We start from the raw sequence: 23,554 nt of genomic DNA, 5'->3' as shown, positions 1-23,554 counted from the left end.
TCAGTTGTTTTCCACTGTATTTTGAAACAAGCAGAAATGTATCATGACAGAGACTCACAACATAGTCTTTATTAAACTTGGGAGCCTCCCTGGGAGACCCAAAAGTTGTTATTAGTGTTTATGTTTGGGAAACAAAACACAAAGAAGGAAAATAATGTAGTGCACTGAATAGGCTTGCTGGATAGGAATTCTTCCTGGAGTGATTAATGTACACAAAATATCCATATTACAGAACAGGCATTTTCAACCAGAGAATAATAATTTTGTTGAAAAAATCAAATTTTCTGTTGGGAAAACCCATATGGCAAATCCCTGCCTATCTACCTAGAAGGCTTTTGTTAATACTGCTTCGGTGACACAGGGGCTTCCAGGCTGGCAGTCCAAAAAAATATCGTTTGGTTCTCACATGGATTACTGCCCAAGGCAACCTTTCCTGCAAAAATTAATGACTAATAAAAAAAATTTAATTCCATGCACATATTGCTTATTTCATCCTGATTATTGATTTACATTTTTCCCAAACTTTTGGGTTTTTCTAAACAAAAGAGGCTCTGATTTTCTGACCAGAGTTCTTTTTTATTTTAATGAGAGTGAAAGAAACAGAGAAACTGAAATCACTTTCTTTGACTTACGTCAGTGTGTGCCTGGCCTCACTGTAACCAGGGAAAAGTTTGCTGTTAACTTCAGCGGGACAAAGATTTTACACCTTGCGTCCCTTTGGCCTCAGTGAATACTGACTAAACAACATTGCTGAGAAGTATGGGGTGAGGTGTACAGTGGGCTAAAGGATCTGTAGACATCAAAGGCTTTCTCTGTTTTCATTGGAACTTCAAAACACTGTTGAAATATTTACTAAACCCAACTGATGTGATGTCTCTGAAAGCTCGGATGAAAAGCACCCGCTACGGCAACCTGAGCTTTCAAACCTGGAGTACTGCCAGGGCACCCCTTACAACAGCTGTGCCCCAAAACTGGGCATCACCCTTTTCGCCCATAGTCTGTCCCTATACTGTGCTATTGGAGCCATCTTTGGCGGTGTTTGCACGGACGCGGTGTGGCTTTCCTTGGTTGGCAATAGCAGGAGCGCACTCCCAGCTGAGGACAGGACCTGCTCAGATTCCACCATCAGCCTCTGTCTTTTCAATGCTGCCTCGGTAATGACAGCCCCCCTCAGCCCGGACTGTAGCCCCTCTGGTTTCATCCACTGCCTAGCGAAACAAGGAGTAACTTGGGAAAACTGTCAGGAATAAGAGGGGGAACAGGCACATGCTGGGGTTTTGGTCTCCCGGCATCACAGAACAGGTTGGGGCTGAGCTGGGGCTAGAAACTAGCACTGACTCCTGGTCCCAGTTCACCAGCCAGCATTATTTCAGGTGTTGCTCAATACCGTGATTTAACCCTGGGAGAATGGGGAGGCAGGTTACAGGCAGAGGTCCAGTCTCCCCAGCCCCAGCCTGACTGCATTAAAGTCCTTCCTGACTACTTGGCCTCCAGCTTCCCCCAGCCCAGAGGAAAGCTGCCCCCAGAGCTATTTCCCCCTCCTGCAAGCAGACAGGGTTTCTGGAAGGAGGGGGGGGGGGGGCAGCCAGCAGCTTTCAGAAGCAACCAGGCCAGCTTTGCTCCTGCCAGTCCCCTCCCGTGGAAAAGGAGGTCCGCCTGGTCCCTGTTTCCTGCCCCCCTGCCCCTTGCCCTCCCTCCAGTGCAGTCCTTCAGGCCTAAGGACGAGGAAGGTTTTGGCTTTGGCTGGATGATGGTCAAAACTTACTGGTTTGGGAGGAAGGTGAGTACAAAACTCAGAACAAGCCCCAGAGAGTGCAAGAGCAATGTTAATGTGAGACCAAAAGCGGAGGATGACCTCAGCTCGCAGCATACAGCTCTTGTGTCCCAAATTGCTCGGTGACACCAAATTCACGGGCAGTAAGCAGCACAATACCCCGCTGCTGTGGATTCCTGCTGCTGGCAGCCTTCACACCCTGAGTGAGGGAGCCTTGAAGCCAGGAGGGCTGACGCTGCCTGGGTCCTGGGAATTTCCCCAAAGCAGAAGGATTTGCACATGGGTGAGAACTGACCTGGTATTCAAGCTGCCCATTTACCATGACAATGAAGGCTCTGGGGCTGGGGACAGAGGGGCTGCTGCCCCGACACAGCAGGGAGCCCGGGTGGGTTTGGGGGACAAAAGCAGGTGAGATGCCCCCGGGGAGGAAGGGGATCACGGGAGGACAGTGGTGCTTTTCTGGTAGGACTGGGCAGGTGTGAGATTAGGGATGCAGTGAAACTGTCAAGGTAGTTTGTTTTCAGGTGAAGCTGGAAGCACTCATGAAGCCTTTTGTAGAAATAAGTATGCATTTGCCTTAGCTGGATTCAGCCTGAGGTCTTGAAGTGGGAGCAAAATTACCTTGATCAGTAAGCTTAAGGGCCCTGGAAATAGGCAAGTGGGCTCACAAAACTCCCGCAAAATATTACCGAAGTACATCTGAAGTGTGTCATTTTGCAAAAGCAGTAAAACATTTTTCATTTCCACAAAGGCCAAAGGAGCAGAAACACAAACGTTGACTTTACAAATATCGAGAGTAACATCAAAGGGCAGTCAATAACAGAGAGCATTAAAAGGCACTTTACCCAAATTGTGCATAGTGTTCTAGATCACACTGAACTGGACAGGTAAGAGCTGGTCTTTCATTTCTAGAAGAGGTCACTGCGTGGCAACCCCCACCGGTGTCTGGGGCTCTTGCGTAGAGATGAAACAACAGAGACCATGTCTCTGCTCTCTTCGTAAACAGTGCTCAAGTACAGATTTACTTTTGCTCTACGTGTGGGTCAAGCTGGTTACAACCAAGTTGTCCATAAGGGGCAGAGCCTGAGTCTGTACTGGACTCCTGCTAACCGTCTGGGTTTCCATGCCAGGCAAGCCAATCTCCTTGCATCTGGAGCAAGCTGACATGTGGGTAGCATTGATGGCTGAGAACCTCAGAGTGATGCTGAGATCATAGCTAACAGAGCAGAGCCAGGCAGAAACACCAGAAACTGGAGTAAAATACATTCACAGAGAAACTCCACAGCTGCTACCTTGACAAGGAAAAGAGCTATATCTCTTTTGATTGCCTGAATCAAAGCGAGGGAAAAGTGACCCGAGACTACTTCCCAGAGCTGTCAATAGCCACATAACATTTTAAAAGCCATGTCTAAAAGAAATGAAAAGCAGTGAGAGCAATTACACACTTTTAAAGTCATTCCAGTTCACTTATGAAAATGTATCCACAGTCTATTTGCCTAAAACCGGAGTGCTGTGATCCTTGTTTACCAAGTAAAACAAACACCCCGTACACAGGGGGAAATGACCCACGGATGCAAGTCTTTACAAGCCTCCTCACTGCAGTGAGATCAGAATGTGCCATGTGTGCCTATCATTTTCTCAGGGCTTTTTCTTCTCCTCTTCCTGCTTTTTGTCAATGCTCCTGACTTCCCGTCTGCTTTCTATTTACAGTTGTTAAAGGGAGGGACAAAACCACACACCATTAGTTTGGAGTGGGACAGAAACAGGGATTAAAGTGCAAATAAAAATTAACCCGATGAATGATTCTTTCCAATGCATAAGTTTGCATGAAAAGAGGGAAAAGCATATACAGTTATGTAGGTATATCAATTGCATAGAGTTTTGAAGTAAAAAAACTGCCATAGACTATAAGTCCAGCATATGGGCACTATACTCCCTTGGTTCTCTGTGCAAAGAAGCTAAAAAAGTTGATACAGGGCACAGTTTTGGAATATTTTCCTCTCATCACAGAAAACATGCTTTTTTTCAGTTGTGTCAGCTCTGTGCCATCACATTCAGGACACTTGTGCCAGTCCAAGTGAGGTTCTTGGTTTGCAATTTTTCTCTCTCAGAAGTCTTCATCAACAATGCTGCTCAAAACCTCCCAGCAACTTCTCCTTTGCACCAATGGTCTCCTCCTTCCCACTAATACATCGGTCACCATGTGGGTACCTCTCAGGTGTTGAATTAGGCCACCGGTGAGAGCCCAGACCATTTACTCCTCTCTACCAGAGGTTTGTGCACTGTTCGAACTTCCCTGATGTGCTCTTCCCTCAGCTGAAATGCTCCTTGTCATTAATTTCTGACACTTATTAACCCTTCTTGAACCCGTAGGATATTGCCAGCTCACTTGACTGCACAGACACTCGCTGACCACCACAATACGAACCCCTGCAAAGAGGCAGCTCCCTCAGTTTTTTTCCGTGGTAGAGCCTTAGCCTCATTTCCAACCTGTCTGCTAAAATGTAGTGCCCTGTCCGGCATCATCACACACCCAGTGCCTGTCCCCGCTGATGCAGCTGCTGTTTTCCACTGGCTGCATCCTCCACAGGCTCGGGGCAGGTTCATTCCCCCAACCCCTGCATCGACAGCGCTATTCCTCCCTCAAAACCCTCTTGCTCTGAGACCTCGAATGCTGGCTTGGCATCTGCGCGCACCTTCGCCGTGGCAGCCGTCAGGCACTGCAGCTCTCCCCACTGCGCATCCTCTCCCTCCCTGAATGCTCACTGGCCTTCAGCCTCACCCCCCCCCCCCCCCCCAGGTGCTCCCTCTTACCCACTTCAAATCTCCCCTGGTCACAACAGTAGACTCCCCATTTCACCTACTCTGTGGCATACTGTGATGAATAAAGCTCTGCTCGGGGATTTAAGAGAATAGATGTGAATAAACAGCTGAGATTTTCTGTCCAGCCCCCGTTCTACTATTTTAGCTTCAGGAAAAAAGCAACAGTTGGTACTAAAATAGTAATTTGGCATATGTGCTTCGTTGCTTATCAGCTCGTTCGCTCAACAAAGACAGGAAAATGCTGCGGGGGTCATTTCACCAGGAGAAGGCTCAGAAAACCTGGAAGTCTGTGATGAAAATCATTTAAATGGCATAGTCAATGGTCAGAATGAGTGTCTGTGGCGGTAAATGGGAACATATTAAAATGTCATGGGAAGTTTAATCTGTGACTGATCTCCCAACAATTACCCTGCTTTCTAAATCTCTCCATATCATTTAATGAGGTGATTTCAATGTTCTAATAAAATGTGGCAGGGAAATGTTTCCAGATGTCCAGTGTGTAGGGAAGTAAATGCTTCTCTGAAACCATAATCTGTGTATTAAACCAACCAACATCATCTTCTGATTGAATTACTCTGCTGTCCCAATTACAAAGGAGTCACTGAAAAGTCATGAGATTTTAAAAAAACCTTTCAAATCATGTCAGTTTTATACAAAACAGAAATCCTCCCTCTCTCTTGATTTCTTCATATAAAACACCATTTCACAAGTGCTGAAATACCTGGTTTTACAACATTTCTCTAAAATTGGTTGCTTATTCCTCCATTAGAAATAGAAAACATTGCTACTTGTGCCCCATGATTGAGTTCTTTATCTCTGATCACTGCAAAAATGAGACCCCCAGGTATAAGCTCCACCCTCAAACTACACTTTGAAAAGGAAAAAGTTGTGATGAAAAGTTCAGGACATCGAGTATCGCATTGGATCAGTCCACTTTTCAAACACACCTTGCAGCCAACACCGGGAGGTCACCAGGGTTCCCAGCCTGCTGTGCAGCACTGCTTCAGCATGAAGATTGATTTTTTTTTTTTTTTTAATTATTTTTCCCATTTACAAGGGTGCCTACTGCAACTGCTGGTCTGATTTCCGTACTTCAAAGAGCTCATACTGAATTGTTCACATGACACATCACCAGATCCCTGCCCGCTGTTGCTCATGTATAATATATACAGCAACCATTGCACCACACCAGAGGATGACTGTGAGCAGCCCTGGCCTCTCCCAGACTCCCTGGGTAACCACATGGGGTGACCCACGGCTGCAGCATTTGCCCCAGGTTTGCCAGACCTGCCCCCAACAAACCCATTCTTCAGCTGGCTTAGGGTCAACTTCACGTTCTTTAAAGTCTTTTGATGCCAAATATCTCAGAGGAGTTTTGGTGTGTGTATCTATCTGTCTTGTACAAAGCAACTCAATGCCTTAAAAGTCGAGGGCAAAACTACCCCCCCCCATTGCCCCTCTCCTCACCACCTGCGATTTTGGGCAGTGACATATAACTACTACAGTGCGCTGGACCCCTGTCTGTATTTTCCATCCACTTGAGACTAGATGGTTTATCTTTGTCTGTATTCACCCATCAAAACCAAATAAAAACTCAACTAATCCCTGACAGCTGAGGTCACACCATGTGATTTCAGTGAGTGCAAACACAGCCCTCTTAGCACAAAGAAAAGGGAAAAAGAGTGGCACACTTAACCCCCTCTGCTCTGTAAATAGTCTTGTTAGCTCTCAGCTATCACAAAACCATATCCCACATTGCATGTGGCAAATATTAACCAGATATTGACTGCAGCTCTATTCACATGACAGTAACGCCTTCGGTCATCCAGGTTAGCTGTGTTTGGATGTGAAGGTCTATACTGACCTTTGAAACATTACAAGGGAGGAAGGGAATACTTTCAATGGCCTGTATTTTACAATGTGCAGTTAGGTGAGTGCTTAGTGCCACAGCTAAGAGCAGCAGCCCAAGGCGGGTATTTTGTCCCATGCCTTTGAACATTTTATCAGTTCAACAAGCTGAAATATGGAATTGAGTTTATTTTAGAAATGGTAAAAAAGGATGCTGAAAGCAAACCCTCTGCATGAAGTGTCTGTCATATCCAGGGAGCTTGAAACTACGGAAGATGCTTATACAGATTGCTCACTTTAATATGTTGCCAAGGGTGTGAAGGCCAAGTTGTAGATTAAATTTCCCTTTCTCCTCCCTGCATATGATATAGTGATATGACCCAGATGATAATTCACAAAGAAAAATGGGCTGGGTTTGCCTACCCACAGGGTTCATTTGGCTAACTTTCTGATTATTAATTCCAGTAATTAGTGAGTGCTCAATAAATAGGGATGTTGTGAAATCTGATCTTCTGAAACTGAGGTCCCAGTGTTCTCTTTCAATGTGCAATAGGACTGCAGTCCTGTCTAGCCTTCACAGTTAGCAGCCACTTATACTACAGTCTGTGCATTTTGTTGCCAGAAAGCACAGAACTGGATATTCCTGGTCACTGCACACGCTTGTTGGGAGTTATGTATTCCCTAAAAAAAAAAAAAAAAAACAGAGATATGTCATTTCTTCATAGACCTTTTCTGGTATATAGCAGTCCTGCTGCCACTAGCTATTGGTCCTGGGCAATATGAGAGCTGTACCCATTTTCTGTTAATTAACTTGGGCTAAGTAATTCATAGTAAGTATTTGTCTCCCTCCAGGAGGGAGGGGGAAGAATGATTAAGGGCTAAGAAAGGTTATATCAATACATTTTGTTTCTCACCCAAGAAAAGGTGGAGCATGACACTCTTCCTGCAACACTACCTTCATTTCTAGAGCCAGCCTTGGTGTCCCTGGATATTTCTACTTGGACATCCACACTGGCATCCACACGTAAGGATGGGGACACAATCTTATTCCTGTGAGCAGCTAAACTTCTTGCTGAGCTTCCTCAATAACATTTAGCAGAAGAAACTCCGTAAGCACCGTATTTTCATGGGCATAACCCCAGGTTGTATGCAACTCTCACTCCCACAAGTGTACCATATGCCTTCCAGTAATCCTAATTCTTACCATCCCTTTCAAATCTGAGGGCTCTCTGAAGATGTACACCATTTACAGTTTTATTCAAAAAAAAAAGAGGACTTTTAAAAAGGCTGAAGTTATTTCAGACCGGGCCATACCTTTGGAAAAATGGCAGTCCTGTTTGCTGAAGCACCCTCTTCTTCCACTTGCTATGCAAAGATCTCAAACCTACATCTTCATCTGATCTGGTGGGTAGCACAGCAGGCCTCATTTCTCCAGTCCTAGATACGATATCTATTCATGAGCTTGTCTAGGCACCAGCTTATTCCATTACTGCTGCCAAGCTTCCTTCTGCTATAGCTCCCTGCTGTAACAACAGGCAGGCAGATACATTGGGACAGCAATGTATCTTAGGAAGCAAGAGGAAATGAAGAGACAAGAGGACAAAAATATATCGATTAAAGCAGGAATTCAAACCAACTTTGAAAAAATAAATGGTAAAGATGGCTCAGCTTAAAGAAACTGTTTATCTTAATTTGTAGGTAATTCAAAGTGACAATACAACATCAGATAACTATAAAGTACATGTGGAAGACATTTAATGTTCAGAGAACAAAACAAGAAATACTGCTGTCAGAAATAAGGCAAAACAAGAGACTGGAATCAATCAAGCTGAAATTATTCATAAGATTACAGAGCAGTGTATAGCTGATACGTTGGACAGTTTTCTCAACATTTCAGTCACAAGGGAGTACACATTTCAAGCTTGCCACTTCAGAAGGAGACAATGACTACATGGAATAGCCTAGCAGAAACCTTGATGTAAGAGGAAAAGTTTTATTAACATGAAACTGTCCAGAGTCCTCTCCTTATCATAACAAGTACAATTAAAGGTTCTTCCACTAATGAATAAAATACTTCCTTCATTTACAAAACAACCTACCATAAGGGAAACTGCGCACTGAGTAGACGTTCATCCTCAAAGATTCGCTTTATTAAAAGCTCAACATGAAAAGCTCTAAAGAATTTCAACAAAACAGTTTGGAAATCTTCAGGGATATCTTATGCCATGCCTCAAACAAGACCCCAGGGCAAAAAAATCAGAAAACATTAAGACTGATGAGATAAGACTGATCCTGCAATTATACAACACCTCAGGAGCGGTGCACCTTTCACAGAGCACAGTTACAAGATCTATCATTGGCATCAAAGAGAACTACCTATAATAGCAAGTGCAGAGAACTCCAAACAAAGCTGAGAGCCATACAGGAAAAGTGGTAGTGTGATAAAGCAGAGGAAATCCAGCTGTATGCTGATAAGCATGAAAGGGGTTTGCGAGTCAACATGAAGAGGCCCCAGTCTGGTGACTCCAGTCTAATAATGAGCAAATTGCTTGCAACCTTCAGTCCTACATCGGACACCTTGAAGAAAAGACTGGAAGACTCATGTTTGCCACAGCCTGTGTTTGCACTGCCCACACACAGCCGAGTTGCTAAATGTTCACCTCAAAGTCTCTAACCTATTTCAGAGGGTTGTAAGAATTTTGATATTACTATTTGTTTCAACAAGATGAAAGTCATGTCCTGGGCTGCCCCTGCTAAACTGCAACAGCCTCTGGCATTACTGTTGATGGATAATCATAATTTGCAATACAGAAAGCCAAATAAACGCAATGTTTAAGGGAGCCACCATCTTCAGAGAAATGGCATTTCTCCCTTCAGCTCAAACACTCACTGCAGGTACAAGGTGTGGAGATTTGACAACCAATTTTCCTAGTATTAAGAGAGATAAATAGATTATTCACTCTTTTTCTTTTGAGCTATTTTATCTCTGTCACGTATTCAAATTGTGATGAGTCTTAGGACTTTAAGCTAGCAGCAAAGTGCATTAACATTCAATGGCTAGAAGATAAATCTAAAATTCAAAGTGGAAATAAATGGAGGCAATTATGTGTTGGAATAAGACATTAAGGGAAGTGGTAAATTTGTCATACCTTTAAGTCTTTAAATCATTATTTAATATCTTCCTAAGAGAGGTGGTGTAATTTAACAAAAATTTGCTGGATTCAGTAATGGAATTATGTGACAATGATCCTTGGTCTGTAAAAGCTTAAAAGAAAATAATTCATTGGTTAGTAAAATTGTTTCCAAACTGAAATTTAAATGTTTCCAGTGAGTGAAACTTGCTGCCCACCCACATCCCATGGAGGTACTCAAAACTGCATCGAAGTGAAGCTTAAATTGTGCATAGGCCTTCTGCTGGCCCTCTGTGGTAGGGAGAAATGCATCCTAGTCAATCAGGGAACTCAGAGGTCAGGAATTCGAGCTACTAATCACAAACATACATGTATCTAGCATCTCTTTAATGTGTGCACATGGAAGTCTGCTTTATTCTGTCACTCACTGGAAGCCCAAAAGGGATATTCCTTTGACTCTGAGTCACCAGAGCAAGCAAAATCTCAACTTTATAAAACAATGTCTTTTCAGTACAAGGGAATGCTTTCCATATGCTGTAGGATTAAAAATACAGCATCATATAACAGAGACTCATTTGGATAGATACATTCTGAGGAAAGCCTTCTTTCTATAAAGAGCTGTATAATAAAAGGAAATATGAGAGAGAGAGAGAGAGAGAAAGAGAGTTTTGCATATAGAGTTAACCATTAATACCCTGAAATAAAAGCTCAACTTCTTTTGCAACTTCAGATTGTTCTGATCAGTGATGGGGAAAAGTGCTGACTTTTTAAGGAATACTCATACTTTTACAACTGAGGCCAAAAAGAATCATTATGATCATTTCATTTAAGCATCTACTGATCAACAAAAGACCCCCACATAATATCATGGAGTAATTCCTTTACAGGGGCTAAAAAATTTTGGTTGAATGACAATCCATGTCTTAAGATGATATTTTTTCTTTGTTTAGAAATGTAAAACTGGTAAAACTGCTACCTGCTGTTAACACTTTGGATTCCTCTGCATCATCCTTTAGCTCCTGAATGCTGTGCCATTGTCTCATAAGTTAAAAAGCCCATAGTTATTGAATGCATTCTCCATATGCAAATACTTACAGACTGTAACCACACCATTTCTTAAATTCTCAACTTCTTCTCATAAATAAACTATAAAATCTGGATTCCTTAAATCTTTCATTTTAGAACTTAAATTGAAGACTCAAATCTTTTTTAAAAATTTGCCAATATGCTTTTGAAAAAAGAAAGATGAAGGTGGAACATCTAGTTTGGTGGAGCTATTGTGAATACTTGTAACATCCCACCCCTGATGGATACCTCAGGATCATAACAGTTCCTTTTAGCCACTACATCATACCCAGAACTTTTTTCAGAATCACTGTTCTCTAGTATGCATCTCACATCATACAAAAATGACCTAATTTCTCTCCTGCTAGACATTAAACTTTTAACTTAATCATATAAAAGCACTTGAAAAGCATCAGACTCTGATATACCAGATCTGCAGTAGGAATATTAAATAGTATTCATCAAAGAGCAGATTCCTGCAAGACCTTCTTGCTCATTAAAACCTCCTTGGTCATTAAGAATTCCTTGTCTTCCATTTGGTTATGTATTTACTGATTCAAATTCAGTGTTTGTCCTGTGTCCTGCTTGCCTTACTGCTTCATTAGCTTTGCTTTGGAAGAGTTCTGCCCTTCCAGACATCTCAGGACACCAGGAACAGGCAAATATCATCAAACACCTTTTACAGCTCAATAAACTAAAACTCAGCTGCTTGCTAGAAGTGTTACACATAAGAAGATGAAAATGAGAGTTAAGGCAGAAAGAGATCCCAGTCATAAAAATGCAAACACAATGCAGAGGAACCAACTCCTGTTTCTAGATTCCTGTCCTCCAGGCCAGTGCAAAATATACTGGATACAACAGCTGAGGCTAAACTGAACTCAGTTTGCATTCAGATTCAAATGTCACTCAAAAACCAGAGTATTTCAGATTACTTCACAGAAGTGTTTGACATAATTTCTCTGCATAGACTAAAATGACCCTGTGTTCAAGGAGGGAAGGGCTTCTCTGGTCCTGTCTGTTGTTCAATAAGATGCCATGTTTTGAAAAATTATTCTCCTTCAAGTTTTTCTTAAATAAAGAAAAAAAAAATTAAAACAAGTATATTTAAAGTAAAAAACTGACAAGAACTGAGGAGGGAGTATGTGTTTGTGTAGAAAGAAGCTCATCCTTCTTGACTGATTTTTGTTAATATTGGTCATGGTGCTTACAAATTTGCTTACAGCTTGAAAATAAAATGATAAAATACTCTAAGTCTCCTAAAACTCTTCAAAAGTATTATAAGACATGAGGAAGCAGGAGGTTAAGAAGACTTTAGTAAGAAGGTGGGAAGAACAACTAGAGGCAGCATCAGTAAGACAATGTTTATTGCCTTCTCAGTCTCCTCTCCCTCATGGCTGGTGCATGGTGGAGGCTTTGGTTATAAAGTGAAAGAAGTAAATATCTTATTTGATTCACCTCCTATAGGCTTCACAGAAACAGTGGGAAAGGAAACTTGAACAAGCAGAGCTCCAAGTGAAGTGGGAAACATTATAGGCAGCCCTGAGGTGGCTGCAGTTCTCCAAGTGGCCCATGACATGCATGATTAATTTAAGTGGAGAAATGAAAAGCTAAAGCTGTTTATTCAAAAGGACAATAAATTAGAGACTTCCTGACTTCTGAAGGGCCCTAATCCACTCCTGTACTGTACCTTTGGGAGCGGTCATTAGGCAACCCTGGAAGAATGTGTCCCGTCATTCCCACTAGCGTACAGCACATGGAGGGTCCGTATCTCCCCTGCAAGAGAGGGCATGTGCAGCATGCTGAGGAAATCAAAGGGATAGGAGGTAGAATTGAAAAGAGGACATAGCATGTGAACTTTTGAGGACAGTTGTTTGCACGCTTTACACATTCTGAGAATACATTTCGTAACTTAAAAGCAGTTTGTGCACAAGTTTTCTTCGTCAGCATACCCCACGAACATGCCAGTGCATCTAGAAATGTCACCCCCATGTCAGTGTTTTTATCAGAAGCATGTGTTCACTAGCGCAGACCTGCTTGTATGCTTATAAACCTCATGCAACTCCAAGACTGGTTTTAGACTGAAGATAATGCCCAACTAATGCACTGGTGCCAAAAAGCCTTGAACTTTGGCTAAGTTTCAGTTCAGCTCTGAACACTAGTTTTATGACTGTAACCTTTTCTACCTCAGTTGCTAAATCCATATTCTCGTTGGAAACTCTCAGGACTTTCACAGTTGTTTGGTGGCCCTATAGTCGGCATAATTTCAGTGGCTACTGAAAATACAATGAAGGTAGTAAGAAATGCTACTGCCTAAAGACCACACAGCTAATACCAACCCATACATGCAGGTGGACTGTGCAACACAACAGAATCATCTCAGAGCAGAGAACAGAGAACAGAAACTTATAGAATCATAGAACGGTTTGGGTTGGAAGGGACCATAAATATCATCTAGTTCCAACCCCCCTGCCATGGGCAGGGACACCTTCCACTAGACCAGGTTGCTCAAAGCCCCATCCAACCCAATCCTTCCAGGGAGGGGGCATTTCAGTCTTTAGGCCTGTGAGTTGAGAGGAAATGTAATAGGTATATTATATACACCAGCCTTTGGGCTTTCAGTGCAAAGCCCAAAGACGGGCAAAGTATCAGCCAGCAGCACCAAGCACTTCTGTCTGCAGGTCTCTGAGCTTCCCACTTTGAGTGCTTCATCCTGCCCCGGCTTGCCAATCCCCACAGTTCAGCCGAAAAAGCAGATGCTGGAGTCCCACTGGAAAACCAGGGTTATGAAATTGTTCTGATTAAAAATAACTCTCTCAAAACAAACAAAAAAAAAAAAAAAAAAAGAAGAAGAGGAGGTGAATACTTCTAATACAAATCCTGCAAGCAATCAGGTTGACTGGGCAGCATCTTACAGATTTGTAACAGTACAACCAAAGGGGCAGCAATCTGTGGTGGAGATGGGAACAAGTTGCCAAAATTTCCTCTACCAGCTCTGTCAGCAAAGCCAACACAGTCCTAAATTCAAACCCTAAGTCTTCTAGGGCATGATCTGACTGACACATAGGAAAGCTGGTTAATGCTTAAGTGCCTGAATGAAAGCGACCTTAATCTCTCTCTCTTTTAGTCGTGACTTGGAGTAATGAAAACATTCTAGACAGAAGCATGATTGTTATGTTGATGATGTCCCTTCAACTATTTACAGAAGTAGTGCCAAGATACCACAAGAAAGGCTGAGCATAAAGTATTTCCAGCACATCAAAAAGCAGGAAGTATGGGAAATCTTCCCACTAGAAAAGCCTGATCTCATGAGATTTCCAGCTCAGTTGCTTAACTCTTGCTGTCCCAGCAGCTCAGAGAGTGAACTACATCAATTTACCTCAATTCCATAATCTCAGTGATCCATAGCAAGCTAACAGAGAAGCAGTGGAAATCACAGCCATGTCATCGAGTGAGAGTTTAAGTGAGTCTCTTCAACTGATTGAGCCTGAGGAAAACCGAAGGTATAGCTGTTTAATTCAACTGCCAGTCTGGCCCGCTCTCCCCCAAACTGGGGCTTGTGGCAATGAAGTCTTTAGAGCCCAGCAAGAGCCTGCATTTTGCTGTGCTCTGCTGGACTGTGTGCCAGGGGAAGGGGGCAGTGCAGGCCTGGATGACAAGCAAAGGAATCTACGTATAAAGCGTCTGTGTTTTGTCCAGCAAGCAGCAGCATCTAGGAACCCCTTTCATATCTGCTCCTGGAGCTTCTAGGAAGACTGTCAGTGCTGTAGTGCCATCCGCACGGGGCACAGCAGCCCACAGAGCTGCCTGCGATGAGCCCTGCAGCAAGGCGCAAGGAAAGGGATGGAGGGCAGCAATTTCCCCTTTGCAGGATTTGCATCAAGGAGCCTTGAATCTTCCTTTTAAACAGGATGTAATAATCTATAGTTTGTCTATGGAAACAGTAAGTGGACTGCTGTGAGGAACGACACCTCTTAGCAGCTTAGCTGACAGGCTGGTATATCAGCTACAAGCTCCTGACAGCTCTGGAGCATCCAGGTCCCCATGGGATCTTGTCTTCCCTGACCCCCACCTACCTTGTACCCGATGGGGGAATCCTGCAGCACCCTGCTGCTCCCCCATGTGCCTTGCAGTAAACAGAGATTGCTTCAACCAGTCCAAGAAGTCTCCAAACCCAGCAAATTCCCTCCAGAATCCGGAGTGGCAATGCAAAGGATGACAGCCTTTCTCCTGCAAAACACTGTGTATCAAAACAAAGGCATTTCAGAGAAAATGAAGCAATGAAACAACTTGTCTAGTTCAACAGCTGAGTGCTTGTCTTCTACAGAGGCTTCCTAAAGGCTCTTCCACACTCTAATCTTCAATTACAAAGTGACCAAACGCCACATGTCATTTCTCTCCTTGCTTCAGGAGGAGCTTCCTTTGAAAGCTGCCTGTAATTTCTGATCTCTAAGTTCTCAGCGTGGTAAAATGAAGAGGGGTATTTGCACTGTGTGACATAGGTAAATAAGTCATTTGTCTTGGGAAATGAGGCTCCTACACAGCAGGTCTTTAAGTTCAGCTGGTCTCTTTAGGGCTGGCTTAAAGGAAGAGTCACTTCCACTACTGTCACGTCCCTCTTCTTCACCTCTTCCTCACTGCAGTGGGCTAAGCAACAGCGTGGGGAGTGGAAAGAGGGGCACAGCAGCTAGAGCTATTAAGCATCTCAAATATAGGTATCTCCATCAGCAAAGAAACTAATGAAATCTTGGACCACGAATATGTGGGCACAGTATAGGAAAGTGTTCTTAGCATAAGGTACCAAGAGGTGATAAACATATGATTGGAACAAGTTAAGATTTTCTTTTCTGAGTGACCTGGGCTAATGTGCACAGAGAAAGTAAAATTTATCCTTGCGTATACCTCCCCCATTTCTGAACTGCCTGTAAGGGGGATGGATGCCCCTTATCCCCATGACAAAGGTACCTGTCTGTTTTTGTTTCTCCAACTTGTTTCTACTCTCCTTGCTTTCTACTGCGGTTGGACTGTCCTTGGTATGGTGACCAATCTGAAGCACTCAGATAAATACTGTCAGGCTTGTATTGTTTTCCTTAGCATCTGCAGACCTCTCATTTTTTGTTACCCATAAATCTGCTCACCAGTCCTCAGGCATCTCATGAAGCCTTAGGTTTTTATAAGTCCTTAGCTCACATCAGCTTCTTGCCTTTGACAAAAACAAAATGTAATAGGTGGACTTGCATCAGCATGGAAAGGAAAAATATTGTATCAATGAAGAAAAAAAAGCATAAACAGAGGTTTTAGCTGGCATTTCAGAGTCTATTCTGGTTATTGCTTCAGCTGTCAAAATAATCCCTGGATAAGCAAAGTCCTGACACCAAGATATTGGTTGCTTAGACATGGTAAGAAAGTAACCTTACTACCTGGGCTTGACACCTTAATAAAGCTGCATCTATTGGAATTAAGGTCTGAGCTAGATAATCCATGAATGTCTGCATGAAACAGCGTCCAAGAGGTTTACAGCAAGGGGTTAGTACAAGGTACAGGCTCCAGCTGCTGATCATCTGAGGTGGATTAAAAGTGTGTGTTGAGGGCAAAGCCATCTCCAGATCACATCATTTTACAGAACCCATTTCAGAGCAACAAGAGAACAAGTTACATAGGCTGCAAGGTGAGGGGATGGACAGCAATGGAGATGACTATAGGAACACAGGGAAAAGTTCTCTCTTAACCTGGACCACAGCAAAGGCATATTGCTGTGCCTTTAGACACACAGTCTTCTTACCACTCTCTTTCCCTTCAAGATGCAAGCTGGTGTAACTATCAAAATGCATTTGCGTACTGCAGAGCAAAGGCAGGCCTGATCCTCTTTCAGCTTGACTCAGCCTCACTGCAGACTCAGCCACTGAAAGGCAGCTTATTGAATGGCTGTGATGTGACTGAGTATCTCAGGCCCAAGGCTGAATGGGTTTAAAATAAACCGAAGCAAGCTGCTCCTAAATCGAACTAAGTGTCCATGCCACATTAAAATTTCTTTGAAGTGTGTCAGAAAAGACCCATGTTTTCAGCAAATGAAGAAGCCTATAAAAATACTGTAGATTTTTGTCATACTTTGAGTAGTATGTTACTCAAGACGTGGGGTTTATTATACTAATGCTGATAGGCATGTACAAAGGCTTGGGTACTAACATTTTTATGTATTTGATAATTGCCTTAATTTTTGCCTTGCTGAGGATTATTTTAATTAATATGGAGACTGACTTTCACCAGAAATTTTCAAGCCATTCAAGAGAAGTTTTTGCTGAGAAACTGAGGGCACCACACAAACCATTATTAGGTCTTGTTGAATACTAATGCACTTTTCCAAGAATAAGAAGTGACCAAAAAGTCTGGCAACAAAGTATTGGTGGTGGCAACATACAGCACAAAAATGCCTTTGAAGTGAGGGACAGAAGGCTAAATCTGTCTCAGAGCAGTTAGAGAAGGAATAGCAGGTACAAAACAGATGTGGGGAAAGTAGAAATCTTAAGAAATCAACAAATCACAAGAGTGGGAATTCTTATTTGATTCCTTCAAGAAGCATCAGGATCTTTTTGAGCTTCTGAAGCAGCATAAAGGAAGAGGAAGATCAGAAAGCTTGCTGATGTCTGTAATTAAATGAGGACTATATCATACTCAGAAACAAAAGCATTTTTCATCCTTTTAAAGGTGAGCTGAACAGCAACAGAGCCATCTGAGTAACGACAAAATCCTGTGATAACAAATCCCTCGATACTTTATATATATAAAATAGACCCTGTATGTGTGTGCATGCATGCATGTGTCTATGTGTGCACGTGTGAGTGTTACAGAGGCGAGGAGGTTTACCAGGGTTTTCCAGGCATATACAGCAAAAGAAAGGAAATGGTGAAACTGTCTCCTGGGAAGGAAACAGCTACGTTCAGTGCAGACAGTAAGGGTTACCAAGCGATTTCATTACTCATGCTCATCCATACCAGAAGATTATTTTAAGTATATGGACAATATCTAAAGACAATTTGAGTCTGAAGAGTCTTTCTTGTTGTTTCGGTTCTACACTGTGCTCCTTTGTAATAAAATAATGGTGGATAAATGTGTAAATATAAGCAACAGGTTTTCCATTCCTATCTTTATGATCACTTATTTATTTTAATGAAAATATTGCTATCCTATTGTAGCTCTTTCCTGTTTGAGCAGCAGTTCTTGTTATTTAACATTAACAGGACAGAACCTTCTGACTCCCAATTAAGCTGTCAGAATAGTTAAGCTATGAATTTTCTACATCTAGTAATACTATGCAATCCACAGAAGTGTTCCCCCCAGCAAAAGATAAGGGGGGAAAAGTGCTTCAAATATATGGCTGGCATGTCAGCAGCTTTTATGAAGGCATCAGAGAGAGCAAAGATGCAATTTGCTCTGCCAATATGCTATTCCACAGCCAGAGAAATGCAGGAGTTGATTTAGAGCACACAAAGAGGTTCGAGAGAAGTTCCTGAAAGGAATCAGACCTCTGGGTGCCAGGTTCACAGGCCAGAAAATGGGGCCGGCTTCTTGTTTACAGAGGGCACACAGCTGCAGAGGAGGGAGCAAAGCAGTTGTCTGTGCTTTTTAGACAGGCCAGGGCTACTCAGACTTGGCCAGCATGTCAGATTCAACGGCTCTTTCCCTTGAGCTCAGAAATAATAATGGTCTGTTTTCCCTTTTTTTATGTCCTTTCAACCATACTGCTATTTTTACGCTTCAGTTGCTGGCACATGGATCAATCACTGTAGGACCTGATTTACAACCTGTATTCCAGACATTGCTTCTAGCAAGGCGAGGAATAGGGACAAGTGTGTTTAAACACCCGTTGTGCAGTGTCTCGATTTGGCTCCAGGTGATATTTGGAAATATGAGGCCAAGGAAAGAGGCTGGTTCCTCTATCATTTATACCAATTAACTTCTGAGCAGAGAATCAGTCTGACTGTTTCCATAGAGTGAACCCAAGACTTTCAGCGCTTGTCAGTGAATCCCTCTTTAAAGGGCCATTTTGTTTTCCCAAGACATATAGCACAATCCTGCAACTCATTATGGATGGCTTTTCTAGATTAAAAGGAAAAAGGATTGTTTCTAAACAATCTAACAAATCTGACATCCCACACCATGTATTGACCCCATCTGAGAAGCAGGTTTGCTGGCAGGACTTGTGACCCCGTGGGGGGACCAATGCTGGAGCAGTCTGTGCCTGAAGGACTGCACCCCATAGAAGGGACTCACACTAGAGCAGTCAATGAAGAACTGCAGCCCGCGGAAAGGACTCACGTTGGAGAGGTTCGTGGAGGACCGACTCCCGTGGGAGGGACCCCCCGGTGGAGCAGGGGCCGAGTGCGGAGTCCTCCTCCCCCTGAGGAGGAAGGAGCGGCAGAGACCAGGTGTGGCGAGCTGACCCCAACCCCCATCCCCTGTTCCCCTGCGCCGCCGGGGGGAGGAGGTGGAGAGAACCGGGAGTGGGGTTGAGGCGGGAAGGAGGGAGGGCTGGCGGGAAGGTGTTCTAAGGTTGGGTTTTATTTCTTATTACCCTACTCTGATTTGACTGGTAGTAAATTAAATTAATTTTCCCGAAGTGAAGTCTGTTTTGCCCATGACAGTAACTGCGGAGTGACCTCCCCCTGTCCTTATCTCGACCCATGAACCTTTCATTATATTTTCTCTCCCCTGTCCAGCTGAGGAGGGGAGTGATAGAGCGGCTTTGGTGGGCACCTGGCCTCCAGCCAGGGTCAACCCACCACACCAACCTAAAGCTCATTTACATACATGGGAGTTTTTAGGTTCTCTCCAGCCCATTTTGGCCTGGATTAATAAAACAGTGATGGACAATGCAACCAACTGACTGCACACAGCTGATGTAACATACACCATCCTTCTAGTCTCCAGAAATCAGGACGACTGTCAGCCTTACACAGATACACCAATCCCAGCACATACATATATAGAAGGCACTATACTTTCCAGTAGAGTTAACAATAACCTTGTTATTGTCAGGACTTTTATCTACAGAAATGGAGATAGAGACTATAATCCTAAACAATCTTAAGCAATTCAAATTAAACCATACCAACCCTTTCTTAAGGGTTATTTCTGGTTCATCAGGTTTTGCAGTAACATTCAAAGTTAAACACAAGTTGACAACCATTGCTTTGCACCTTATTCCATAGGACCTTGAGCTTTTTTTGCCACTGAATCATGGCAGTAAAGGCCAGATCTGCAAGGCGCCTTCAGGTACCTGGTTCCTACTCAGTGGGAGTTTAGCAGGGCTTTTGTGGATGTGACAATCACCCTGTTAGAGTTAGGAAAACAACTTTTTACACGTTAGCCAAATGGGCATTTGACTGCACAAATTCTAAACCTGGATTTATAAGCTGCTGCTGAAAAGTCCCCTCAAGATAAAATAACAAGAGCTAGCTTCAGTGAGATTTAGTTTGGGTCTAGTCCTTGCCGAACAGAGAAAGCTAGCAAAGGATCTCCTCTCTGAGAGAAACACAAATCAGATGCCTTCCTATTGGGGAAACAGGTACTCCAGAGGAGGCATAGGAGAGACGGAGCTGCACTGCCACTTCACCCCACACCCACACAAAGGTTGGTTAGATGAAGCAACACCTCCCTGAACACTGAGCTATGTTATAGACGTGTGAGAGACTTTTGGGGTACTGGAAGCAAGATGACTACAAAGCAGAGTGACTTGACCATTTTTACTGCTGTTATTAGACTAATTCCAGTAACAAATCTGCCCTCACACACTGCTACGTTGTGCTACTGTGGTCTGTACATATCCTTGCCAAAATGCTGAGGCTACTGCTGGGCACTGTAAGAGGAATTTTGCTTCTTATGTTCTTGTCTTGATGAGCTCCTTGGAAAATAACACGGTTGCAAGCTGTTTTCAGTACTGACCTGTATCTAGCAAGTGGTCTTCAGCCCTGAGCATTTGCAACTCCTAAGAAGAGGTTTAGAAAGAAGTCTTGGCCGATGCCAACATTTCTGGAACAGAAAAGTGGCATTAGACATACTGGCAAAAGATTGAGATGTTCTCCTGAGACACAAGTTTCATCCAACGAGGTCAGATCTGGAGATGGATTGTTTCAGATTTGAGTGTGAAGTCAGTTTTTAATCTGGAAAGCAAGGGAGGAAGCAAGGAAACTGGAAGAGCAAAACCTGGGAAAAAGAAAAGGTATCAGTTGCTCCCAAATTTCTGTGAATTCATGCTTCTAGATCTCCAATAAAAATCAGGAGGAAAAACTTTATGCTTCTGGAAACAGAAACTGGGTTTGTACCCATACAATTCTCTCTGTAGTCCTTCCCATTCAGTGTTCCTTCTGCAGCACCACCAGTCCGCAGAGCCACAGGAGTCCAGGCAGGGGGCCCAGCCACCACCGCTGCCAGCCTGCCTCTGCCCCACCTACCCACACCGACTGCTGCCCAAAGTGGAGCTGAGCTTAGAGCAAGGGAGAAATTTGGCTCTCAGAGGGGAGAATCCATCCAGGAGCAGCCCCAGCAAGGGCCCAGGCACTCTGCTGCCTAGGGAGAGAAGTCCTCTCCCGACCACAGAGACTGCGGGCCACTGTCAGACCACAGAAAGTCTCTGGCGGCACATTCAGAAGGGGGAACGTTTTCATTGAAGTACGATTCTGGCCACAATTATTTCACTCTTGAGTGAGGTTGTTGTTATTTTTTATTATTGTTTTAGGAGTCTCCGTTTCATTAGGAGTGGGAAGTCTCTGTGTATACCAACACTCATATAGTAGAAAAATCAATAAACAGCCTTCTCTATTATAACAATACAAACAATGAAAAAAGACTATTGAAATCTTGGGCTGTAAGAACAAGAATAAATAGCGCTCTAGTGAGTGAGTTCCTGTTTCTAATTAGACCTGGACAATGTCCCTCATTGGGCAATGGGGCCATTGTCTTCTCAGAGGTAGGAACGCCATGTTTCTCAGGCGGTTGTAAGCTAATGCAGCAGTGATAAGGTTGAAATGGAGGGGTGTGTGTACCCAGCATTGCTGCCTGAAGGCAGGAACTTTCTTCATAACACACTTGCCCAGAAATGGCCTTGCAAATTTCACAGCTATTGAGTACAAAACGAAATATGCTTTTTTTGTTTGCTTTTTTTCTGCTCAAGCTCTTTGGTGATTGCCAGGAAGTTATGGGACTCTGGTCAATAAAGATTCCGGTCATCAAAGTGGCAATTAGAGCTGGTCATGAGATTTCTGATGACATGTCATTTCACTGGAAAACACTGATTCGTCAGAGCCAGAAAGTTTCATATTAAAACATATCTGTTTCAATGAACCAATATCAAACCACAGGTAGTTTTCCACTGGAAAACTGCCTGGCTTCCTACCAGCTACCCTGGTGGGCTGCTTGGGACACAGGGATCGCAGGCGCACTGCCATCAGACTGGGAGCCTGGTAATGCTGGGAGACCTGGCTGAAGTCAGCAGTCCCAAAGTGTAAGCTCCCAGCCCCAGCCTTGGCTCGACGTGCTGCTCCGTAAGAGGCAGCAGTGAGGCTGGAAAGAAGCACGTCCTGGGAAGCATATTTTATTTTGGAAATACCATGCGTCATTGTTTCCTATTCCTATTTTTTCCTTATAAACTTCTCTTTTGTGGGTAATTTCGAAATAACTGGTTTCGTTCCAAATCAGAACAAAACCAAATGTCAGAATTTCCCACGAACCAGGAATTTGATAATTTGGCCAGTCTTTCTGGTAATACTCCAGCAAATTTTCAATTAAATTAGATGTGCTGCTTGATGGCAATGAGCGGTTTGATTTTCTACACAACTTTGAGTGCTTCTTAAAGCACTTTCCAAATAGAAGTAAACTGTCATTTTGCTTCCAGCTGCCAGTAGGTGAAGGCACAAGCAGTACCTGGACCAGAACTCTTCTCCCAAGGGAGTGTCCCCACTACTTAGTGAGGCTACCACAGCATGACCTGCTGAGTCCTTAGAGAAGGGGGACTGCCCTGCTCTCAAAACACAACAAGGGAGTGGGGGACATGACACGTGCCAGACTCCCGATCTGTATCTTATTAAGCAATATTATAAAATAACAAGCTCTCAGAATAAGATGGGTCAGTGCAGAGCACAGATTCATCTGATGAGAAATATTGCAATTTGGATGAAGTATCTTCCATCTACCTCTTTATTACTCACCTTATGAAGTGATAGAGAGTTGGCTTGGGAGGGAGAATACAAATCACCATCAGTTTAACCCACGACTGCTGAGAAACCAGGATGGCAGTGGCTACTTCCCTATTGACATTTATATCAACAAAGCACATTTAAAAACCCATCCTGAGTAGGGCTAATATCTCCAATGCTTTTTACATCCACACAGCGCAGGGCAAGGTGCTATGATGGGGATCTGAGCATGGCCCAAAGCTCCCAGAGGAAGGGCCAGACTCCAGGTCTGGAATCAGTCCTTCAGAGAGCTTGTGATTTCCTAAGCCACCACCACCACCAAGGGCTCTATCCTGCCCTGCCCAGCCTGGCCAAGATCCAGATGACAGCAGTAGGGATGCTACACTGACAACATGCATGCACATACTCTCAAAGCTGCTAATGGATATTTCTCTGCAAAAGAGAGAGGCTCAGTCCTGGCTGAACTTGATGATTCCCAAAGAGCTCCACCATGGCCTACACAGGGGAGGTCAGTAGCTGAAGTGAAACAGCTTCATGTTGATGCCTGAAACTGAGAGCCCTGGACTCTTTTAGGTGCCAACCTAATTTAGATTCTTTTTTGGATGCGAGAATTGTGTGGTCATTATTTACTCACACGTGTTTAGGTTGGAGTATTCCTGTATTTCAGCACTTCCCAGCACTAGCCACCTAGAAATGATACCAATTTAAGAGGTGAGACAAAAAGA

At 43.5% G+C, this 23,554-nt stretch overlaps 1 long non-coding RNA gene across 1 annotated transcript; it reads right to left on the bottom strand.

The window, feature by feature from the left end:
* Positions 1-17,057: 17,057 nt before the first annotated feature.
* On the bottom strand, positions 17,058-22,868 carry LOC115340870. Its single transcript, XR_003923240.2, has 3 exons — positions 22,827-22,868; positions 20,581-20,667; positions 17,058-17,282 (listed from the first exon to the last, which is right to left on the bottom strand). It is a non-coding gene; the product is annotated as an uncharacterized LOC115340870 (long non-coding RNA).
* Between the last annotated feature and the right edge of the window lie 686 nt (positions 22,869-23,554).

Source organism: Aquila chrysaetos, chromosome 4, assembly GCF_900496995.4.
Source record: "Aquila chrysaetos chrysaetos chromosome 4, bAquChr1.4, whole genome shotgun sequence".
Lineage (NCBI taxonomy): Eukaryota > Metazoa > Chordata > Aves > Accipitriformes > Accipitridae > Aquila > Aquila chrysaetos.
Note: the sequence above shows the minus strand (reverse complement) of the source record. Positions and strands in the feature narration are given on the sequence as shown.